Below are 7,029 nucleotides of genomic sequence, written 5' to 3'. Positions count from 1 at the left end.
GGAAGAGAAGGTGAAGTGGAAAAGAAATGCCGCAAGATAGATGATAAATACCAAGTGAAGGATTACAAGCAAGCAGGGATTCCAGCATAATCCGCCATTCTTTTCCTAACACTTTTCTGAATGTTTCTCATGCCTGCCTTTTTCCCATTTCTAAGTGATTTATATAGGATAATCTGACTACGTGTTGGTCATTACGCTGGTCATTAGGTTGGTCAAGCAAACATAGGAGGCATGTTGCTGAATAGCATTAGAATGCTAGATCTGGAGCACAAAGCGAAGAACCTGTCGTGGTTTAAGCCCAGCCTGCTGAACCAAGGACAGAACCACATCTGCGCAATGTTCTTAATTAGGTTACCTTAGATTAGCCACCTTCTCGAGTCTGTCGGATCCTGTAGTCACAGAGCACCAACAAAACCAACTACTTCTTACCATCAAAACTGAGTCTTTACCATCAATCCTGATGGTTTACCATCGAACCTGGCTGTTTACCATCAAGAATGACTCTTTACCATCAAACCTGTCTACCATTGAATGTTGCTTTGCCATCAAAACTGACTCTTTACCACCAAACCTGATAGTTTACCATCAAACGTGACTGTTTACCATGGAAGGTGGCTTTACCACCAAACCTGCTTACGATCGAATCTGGCTTTACCATCAAAACTGACTCTTTACCATCAAACCTGTTTACCATCAAACCTGGCTTTACCATCAAAACCGACGACTCTTTGCCGAAAGAAACTATGACTCTTTATCTTCAAACTGGACTTTATCGATACTATCGAAACTTAGAATTTATTATTGAAACATTTACCGTCAAGGCAAAATCCATCTGTTTTAATTCCATTTTCTTAATATACCGTCACTTGTCTGAAGTCTCAGTTGTCTGGTTTTGTCTCCCTAAAGTGGCTAGCTAAAGACAAATTCATACTGCGATTTTAATTTTGATTATTAAATGCTGTCAAACTGTGATGCACTTCATAGTCACTGGTCCTGCATCAGGAGACCAGTGAGTGGGAACCTCTGTGAAATACAGTTCATCTGACTAATCTGTCTGGTCTAATGAATCGACTTGAGGAGAAGAGATCTGAGTTGTTCCCCCACTTGCCTTATATTTGACTGAAGCTCATGGAAGGCATGAGCTTATCTCGCGACCCCACAGAAGCAGACCCTCGGACCGCGGTGAAACACCAGGCACACGCCCCTGGGGAGGAAAGCGAGACCCCTGGGGGGTCACAAACTCCGGCCCCTGGGCGGAGAGACGCAGACCCCGGGGCCGCTCTCGCCGCTCCGTACAACTCGCGGTCCCCGATCTCGGGGTCGCCAGTAGTGGTAGGAAGCGTTGCTGGGCGCCGACAGCGGGGAATGAGAGCTTCGAGTGCCTCTCTACTTCGTGTACCGAACTGGCTTCCAGTTAAGATCTTCCTTAACTGGAGTAACTCCGAGTTTCCCAGCTTGGCAGCTGGATTCTTTTTTATGACAGTAAACGAGTTGCAGAAACAGTAAATATTTTTTGAAATCTGATTTTCTTGCAGTTGTTAACGACGGAATTGCCCCGCCACGTAAAATTCTTTTTCCACCTGAGAAAACCTGCATGCATTGCCAACAGCCACTGAACGTTGGAGCTGGACTGCAGAACCTGGGCAATACGTGTTACCTTAATGCTACTCTGCAGTGTGTAACTTCCGCGCCTCCTCTGGCCAATTACGTGCTTTCACTGGAACACAAGAAGTCACTGACACAGACCCCGACCCCGGGGCGGACAGAGCAGCAGACCCCGCAGCTGACAAACTCCGACCCCAGTTCGGAGGGACACAGACCCCGGCGCCGCTCTCGCTGCTCCGTGCTACTCGCGGAATCAGTCTGCTTTTCCTTGTCAAAAGAACCAGGTGTCTGCTTTTCCTTATCAGTGGTTAGTGCCTTTGTTCTGCTTAGTAGGCATGATAGCTGCAGACAATACTTTTGTTTAAGCAAGCAAATTTCTCTAACCCCCCTCTACACCCCCCCGTACACCCCCCCTGTACATTGGTTAACCCTGTATCAATCCCCCCTTTTTCTATAAAATGAGTAAATTCTTTTACTATATTATTTATAACAGAGCTATCCATGTTTCTTCTATCGATTTATAAAATGATTTTGATATACTTTGTATTATGCAAGGTTCAGTCATTAAAATGAGTAGTCCTATAGTTAAGATTAGAAGGCCTTGTTTAAGTATTTCCCTGAACCATCCAGTAACTCCTAGGTTATTTAGCCATTCATCCATTCTACCTCCAACAATTCTAAGCTCTTGCACATTTTCCTGCAATTTTCGCAGCTTAGCATGAATTGATTCAGAATGGTTAGATAAGTTCATGCAGCACATACTTTCGAAATCCCCACAACCATCCTGTAACAACATCTTTGTTACCTCCCAGGCTTGTGCGTTTCTAGTTGGAAAGGTTTCCGGCCAACCTGAAAAGGTGTCTGATAGCACCAACAGATGTCTATACCCCCTTTTTCTGTCCTTTTGCAAATTCTCTTGCAACATTTTATGTAGTGCCATTACCATCCATAGTGTTTTTGAAATAGTTTCCCGTTTCTACTTGATACTTAAATTTCATTTCTTTTTTCAATCTTCATCATTTATCATAGATCGTTTACAATTTCAGGAAGAACATTTTGTTATACCACAAGTAATCAATATTAAAACAATTAATAGTAATATTCCTGCAACCAGTTGCCTTAACCAGAAGAGATCAGGTAACCATGAAGTTAACTTTTTCCATATTTCCTCTACGGTTGCTGAGATATTTATGATTGCCTCACAAAACATCTCACAAAATGCAGTATTCTGTTCAGCAATAGGGTTAAACCCTCTCTTAACCAATACCATCCTTTCCCTTCAGGAACCAAGCTACCACTGAACCACGATACCATCTATACAATTTGAAGAGTGACCTACACCTGTGGCATTTAAACAAACATAGTCTCCTATTCTGGTTAACTATTCCAAATCTTAAAATTGCAGTGTTGGAAATTGGAATGCCAATTAATGGAAGGCCCTGGTCTTCTCCCGATTCAGGCAACTGTGCACACACCAAACAGTCACTACAATTAACAACTTTAGTAGCATTCTGCATTAATTTCAGGTATAAGTATTAGTCCCAAGCTGGTATGTCAGTTATCACATAAATCCAAATCACGACTGATATAATTTCATATGCGAGGGTCCTGAAGGTTTGATCCGCCACGTCTTCTATGGTTCTATATTCTTGCAAGCAGGTTGTTTCTTTATCTTCCCTGCTGTAAAGGTGGTCAATATTATCTGGTACGGTCCGCTCCACTTCTCCTGTAGAGGATCTCCTGAAAAATTCTTAACATAAACCCAGTCTCTGGATCTAAAAGGGTGAGTCGAATAATCCATGCCTCTCACTCTTGTCCTCAGTATTCTTTTACTTCTTCTAATTGCTTTCCCAGATTGACCAGAAATTTTAGGAGAAAGTCTTCTGGAAGTCGGAGAAGGTTTTCTCCTTTAAACTGGGACTGATACGGTCTTCCATATAAAATTTTACATGGGATAGCCTCTTCTTTCGACCGAGGTTTAGTTCAAATTCTTAATAGAGCCAGTGGTAAGGCTTGGTATTAATATTTTACTAATCTGTTGTTTGATCATCTTTTCTACTTGCCCACTGGCCTGAGGCCTGTAAGGAACATGTAGTTGCCTGATTTTTGCTAATTTCTTGTAACTCTTTTGCACTAAAGGGTGAGCCTCGGTCGGAAGAAATTGCCTCTGGTACTCCGAAACAAGGTATTATAGTGTTTAACAATGTTCCAATTACTTGTCTTGCATTATTTATTCTACAAGGGAATGCTTCTGGCCACCCTGAAAAAGTATTCATTAACACCAACAAATATTGGTCTCGGTAATTCAGAAAAATTTATTTGCCAGTGTTGTCCCAGATAAATTCCTCCCGAGTTGTACCAATTTGATTTCTATTTTCAATTTTAGGATTATTCTTGAGACAGAGCTGACATTGTCACTAATTGAACTGTGTTATATAGATTCCTTCCTGCAATTTGGTCATCTAAGTATTTATACAAAGAGTTGCTACCCCAATGAATTGTTATCTTTCTCCTGAACTAGCTTCCAGAGTTGCTTATAGGGGATTACAGTTCACCCATCAGGTATCTGAACCCAATCTTCTTTGTTTTCCTCTCCTTTAGGATCTCCGATTTTCTGTCCTCCTTTGAATATCTAGGTTTAGATTTCTCAATTGTTAGTTTGCCGTCAGGGATTAAGGGAATGAGTTTAGATTGTTCAATTTCTCATTTGGCTTCAGAATCGGACAAACTTCACCTTGTTGATGCCCTCGACAATACATAATAGCTACCTCCTCAGGTAGCTGAACAGTCCCTCTCTACTTCATGTACCGAACTGGATTCCAGTTAAGAATTTCCTTAACTGGAATAACTCCGAGTTTACCTACTTGCCTGGTATTTTCACAAGCCACTTTGTTTTACTGGCCTTGTGGACAGTGGAAAGTTTGGGCCAGTTTCACTCCCTCTTATTCCTCTTACAAAGCACATTCGGAATGAAATATCATCGCACACAAGAACATTATTCTGTTAGCTTTGGTAAATTAAAAGAGATTGACTGAGCACCACAAATAGCTGATTAAGATGTCGCATTTTTTTAATGCTGAGAAATACTATATTTCCTGCTACAATAGCCTTAGTTATACGTTACTCTCAATAGTTATTCCTGCCGGATAGAAGAACTTCATCTAAATACAGCAAATTAACTCCCAAGGCATTTCCTTCATGCTTCTGGGCAGGCATCCTCACCCGGTTAAATAAACAGATTTTCAGAAGGGAAGAACTGATACAAAAGTGCTTCATGGCTTATGAATGCTTTTGTAACCTCACATTTCTCCAGAAATACTTTATTGGCTGCTTTTCACACCCTTGCACTTCTTGGTACCACTGATTCTGGCTTATTTGCATTACAGCTCTACTTGTACAGAGCTCAAACTGATGTACGCATTGCTCAAATACAAAACCTGAAGTTGCGGAACAGAAGACTCGAAACAGGTGAAGTGAGCAGCTCTGAGATCACGCTGCTTTGCAAACGCAGGACATACGACTCCAAATCATTTCTAGAAAGAGTTTAAATGTGTTCCATTAAGCAAAGGTATCTCCACGCCGACACTTGTTCAAGGATTGTACCTCCGCTGGTTGAGTTTCACTCCCTTGAAAGTACTTGTATCTGAACAGGCATCCAAGCAGACCACAATTCCACACGCTCTGGGGAAAATCTGAGGTGTAGAAACGTTTACTTTGTTCTTTTCCTCTCAGCCTTTATGGCAAACATGCAATAAAGCAGAACGCTGGCAGGATGACACCCCATGCAAAACAGGGCACATCAGCAAGACTGGAACAACCAACCAGCCTCGCCTTGACAGTCAAAAGGGGATTTCAAACACATCGCCTTGGTAAGTCTGTGGCTTTGCCAGGACGGCACGTTTCCCTGTGCTGTATGCCGAGCTGCTCTGCAACTCCACCAAGCAAAATTGCTTTGATAAAGCACTGGGTCCCCAAAGCGGTCACTGGCACAGCAGGCACGGCTCAGGTTCAACAAGTCTGTGAAAAACTGCCTGCTACCGGAAGCAGTCCAAAAAAGCCACCCTGTGCGTCCAGCATGGAACTAGGGGCTTTCCCTTAAGAACAGCACGTGCACTGGGAGTAGAAAAGCATCGCGGTAAAACCCCAGCTCCCGCGGCACGAGCGGCGTTGTTCCTTGCTTGGCGAGGAGGCGGCGGCTCCTCGCGGGGCCTGCGGCCTCCCGCGGGGAATCGAACGCTTGGATTCTCGCCATCCTCACGTCCCGTCCGTTAGTTGCCATGAGCACAGAGTCGCCCCAGGCCGCCCGCTGCTGCGCTCCTGCTTCCGGACGGTCCTGGAGCTGCGAGCCCGGAAAGCGACACCTGGGGAGGGGTTGAGGGCACCGAGGCGGGGCGGGGCGGCGCTGAGGCTGTCCCCGCGCAGTGGTTGCCGCGGGTGGGAAGTGCCGAGCGGGGCTGGGTCGTAGCGTGAGGTGGAGCGGGTAGGGCGAGGCGAGGTGAGGTGAAGCGAGGGATCCCTCGGAGCCGCGCTCTGCCCTCGCCTTCCGCGTCAGGGTCTCTTTGGTTTGGCTGTGTTTGGGCTCTTGCCGCTCCCAAGCGCGGACATGCTGCGTGCCGCGCCGGTCCGTGAGAGCAGCGGTGCCAAACTGCTCTTAGGAACCAAAACCTGTCGGAAAGGCAGAGCGGGGGGTGAGCGGGTAGGTGCTTCAGGCTTAGCGCTGGTGACGGAAGGCCGGACAGTTCCATCTGGAACTGCTACTATGACGTTAACCGGCTTCGAGAGCTTCTCTTGCGACCCGGGAGAAGCAGACCCTCAGACCCCGGTGAAACACTGGGCAGCCGCGCCTTGGGAGAGCAGAGAAGCCCCTGGGCGGACGGAGACCACGGTCCCGGGACGGACACAGACCCCGACGCCGTCCCCGACCCCGGAGCTGACAAACTCGGACCCCTTTGCTTCCAGGTAAGGTTAAAGTGATAATTAACTGCGGGTTTCCTGGGTTGGCAGCTGGATTATTTTTGATGAAAGTAAACAAGCGTGGCGTGTGTGTATGGGTTTGTGTGTGTGTGTTTGTGTGTGTGTTCGGGTTGTTCCTTATTTCGAATTTGTGTGTGTGTATACGTTTGGGTTTTGGTTTTGTGTTTTTTTTTGGGGGGGGGGGGTGGTTTTGCTTTTTTGTTGTTGGTTTAGTTTGGGTATCTTTTTCTTACGGTAGTGTTGCATTGTGGAAGTGTCGTTTGCAATTTAGAGACATAGAAGTGCTTTCATGTCTTCATGTCTACTACAGTAGTAGTAGTTTTGTATTGCTCCTTATTTCTACGTAGGTGTTTTTGTGTATGTTATTGTTTTACAGTCACCGCTGCCAATGTTTGTTTTGTCATGAGACAAATGTGTAATCGCACTTAACCGCAGTTTTGTGAGTGGGGT

Source organism: Pezoporus flaviventris, unplaced genomic scaffold (assembly GCF_033815535.1).
Source record: "Pezoporus flaviventris isolate CSIRO_AGI_PZ_B2104156 unplaced genomic scaffold, CSIRO_AGI_Pfla_v1 ptg000078l, whole genome shotgun sequence".
In the NCBI taxonomy this organism is placed as follows: domain Eukaryota; kingdom Metazoa; phylum Chordata; class Aves; order Psittaciformes; family Psittacidae; genus Pezoporus; species Pezoporus flaviventris.
Note: the sequence above shows the minus strand (reverse complement) of the source record.